The sequence below is a fragment of the Nannospalax galili genome, unplaced genomic scaffold (genome assembly GCF_000622305.1).
Source record: "Nannospalax galili isolate Female #2095 unplaced genomic scaffold, S.galili_v1.0 scaffold1028, whole genome shotgun sequence".
NCBI lineage: Eukaryota > Metazoa > Chordata > Mammalia > Rodentia > Spalacidae > Nannospalax > Nannospalax galili.
In genome coordinates this window covers 425754-428666 of record NW_008357999.1, presented here as the reverse complement: position 1 = coordinate 428666, position 2913 = coordinate 425754, and the positions used below count along the sequence as shown (strand labels likewise).

General features: G+C 44.6%; 1 pseudogene; it reads left to right on the top strand.

Moving 5' to 3' along the window:
• Positions 1-529: 529 nt before the first annotated feature.
• Positions 530-674, top strand: LOC115068107 (annotated as a pseudogene).
• Positions 675-2913: the final 2239 nt, after the last annotated feature.

The window sequence follows — 2913 nt, the reverse complement described above, 5'->3', positions numbered from 1 at the left end:
AAGTGAGATGACTGAACCTGAATGTGGCAGCATTATTGATGGGGTGGAGGTCCCAGGCTGAATAGAAAAGAGAAGTGAGCTGAGTATCAGCTTTCTGCTTCCTGACTGAGGACACTGTGTGACCAGCTGCCTCAGGTTCCTACCTCCATGTTCTCTGTGCCACGATGGATTGTATCCTCAAACTATGACCCAGAATGAACTCTTTTCTCCTTAAGTTACTTTCTCACGTATTTTATCACAGCAACAAGAAAAGTAATTAATGTGGCACAGTTGTGATTTTAGGCAGATGGGCAAGGCTAGACAGACTACATTGATTGAAGGAGCAGCCACGTGGACATTTGAAAGAGGGAATGTCAGTCAAAGGCCCTTCATGGGAATATTCTGAATACTTAAGGGAAAGTGCCTGAGAGAGGTGACCTCAGTCATATGACCTGGGGGATTTCAAAGGCAGTGAGGTCTAAGAACAAAGCTCAGGTTTCCCCACCCTCTTGGTACCTTTTGAATTGGGTCATAGAAATGGGATTTTGGTATACCTGACAGGGGAGATAACAAGATCATGAAGGTGGTTTCCCAGGACCAGGCTTATCCATTGCACTCCTGATGTGCTGACCTCAAATGTGGGAAACTACCACGTAATTTGTGGTAGTGGGGGACTGCGTTTGTACTCTCCCCCGTTAAGAAAAAAAAAGAGATTTTGGGTGCTGACTGTCACTCTAAACATCAGACTCTTCCTCCCTGGTCTTTATGAAAGAGTAGAGGTTAGCAGTGGGGAGCAGGGTCTCCATCCATCAAGGGATACAGGCAAAAATGCTCCAGTTCATCAGTCTGATGCATCTGCAGGAGGGGTTAAGAATCTACAGTAGAAAGCTGCACATGGCAGAATGGATTCAGATTCAAATCTCCATTCTTCTGCTTACCTTAGTGAAATGCTCAGCAGCTCTAAGGCTTTTCTCTGCTGTCTGTGGAAGTAGGGATGACAGGAGAAGTCATTTGAGAACAGTATCTGCTTGCAGGAAGTTAGCTGTCTTGTGTTCAGACAAGATGATGGCTATGAGGCTGGACGTTTCTGTTGCCTCCCTGTTTTCTCTGCTCACAGGCATCTCCTCACACTACCCCGGTTACAGGAAAGACCTTAGCAGCTCATAAATTTTTTGAAGGGGACTGGCAAGTCGCCAAGTACTATGGATGTACTGTGTCACCGTTTGAGATGAGACTTCTGGATTAAGCTCTGAGTCAACCCTGGCATCTAGCAACGTGAGACTGTCCACCTCACCCAGTGGTGGCCTTTGAGTGACAGCCGAGCACTCTCTACTGAAGGTCACAGAAGACTCGGCAGGCCTTAGCTGGGTGAATAGACTCTGTCATCATGTTTTGTACTTGAAACCATTATTTACACAGTACAGTTCAGCAACCGCTGCTGCACATACATTTTGTTAATTGATTTATGTTAACGTCCACACGTACTCTTAATCGATAGCAACCACCTTGTATTATTGTGCCCTTGGAGACTCAGAACAAACCCCTCACATCAATGCGCTCAGCAGGCTGGGCAACCTTTCCAGCCCCCTTCTGTGTAGGAGGAAGGAGTACAGATAGTGTGGATTATCTAGATTTTTCTACATTGCGGTGTGCGCCTGTTTCCAATCAATCAGGATAGACAAGCTTGTACTGCAAATCTATTTCAGAATCAAATGGCTTCCCAGCATGCTGACATGCATTTCACCCTTAGGCTAGTATCTTTATGTAAATGTTTGGTAAATCAAAGTTTGGTTATAATAATTTCAACTGACTGGACCTGGAAGAGTGTGGGGGTTGCGAGAATAGAGAGAGGGAAAGGGAGGGAGAGGGAAGGCGTGAACAAGAGGGAGGAGAGGAAGAGAGAAGAAAGGAGGGAAAGGGAGGAGGGAGACACAGAGAGGGGGGAATTTCTTATATTTTTCTTTTCTGCTTGTGGTATTTTGAATTGGAGAGAGATTTTGTGTTTACCTGGCTGGCTCAGGCAATCAACTGAAATCTGAATCATTTCCACCAAATGCAAATACCTTCAAATACCACTCACTCCTGACCTTTACAGTTTGGAAATAGCTGAGTCTAAGCAAGAATGGAAGCTTTGAGGAAAGAAAAGAGCCAGGATGAATAGGTGGAAGGTGCCGGTCAGGGGGTCATCCAGCCTGTCCCATGTGGTCAGGGGCACAGAGGGGTGGATAGAGAGGCTCCGTGTGGTGTGGCAGATTCCAATGGGCTTAAACACTTGGGCAAATTTCCTCTGAAAGGCTTACTCTTCTTGTCCAGTCTACCTAACACATTCTCCTGAAGTGTAGGGAGTTCTTACCATTGAAATGAAAATCAAATTAAATCTTTAAATACACAGAGAAGCTGTTTCACTTTTTGAAATTATTTTTAATTTTTAATGAAGTAATAAACCCATGTAGTTTGAACGTTCAATAGCTGATGAAAGGCTTCTCTCAGCAACTGGCATCCGTTCCCTCTAGACTACCTGCCCAGCTCCTCAGGAGGAACTTCCTTTGAATTTTCCCAGCTGCCTCTTCCTTCTGGCTGTCTCCTGCTCTGCTGTTCCTTCCCCGATACTCTCCATAACACAATTCTGCATTTTGTTGGAATTATTGTTGTTTGCAATATTATTATGGCTATGTAAATATTGTTTATTGCTGCTCCAGGGAGTATATAATGATTATACTTCTATGACTACACTTTCTTCCTGTTCAAACTTGCTAATAACACCATCTTCATGTTCCCCTCTCCTGGCTTTATTTGGAATCTTCGTCTTAGTCTTTCTGTACTCTCCATGGCTCTCTAGGCTGCCTCTCAATGACGTTTCCGTACAGCCATACCTATCAGATGATCTACCATTTCCATTTCTTTCCTCCTTCTCTCTGTGTCTCTCTGTCTCTC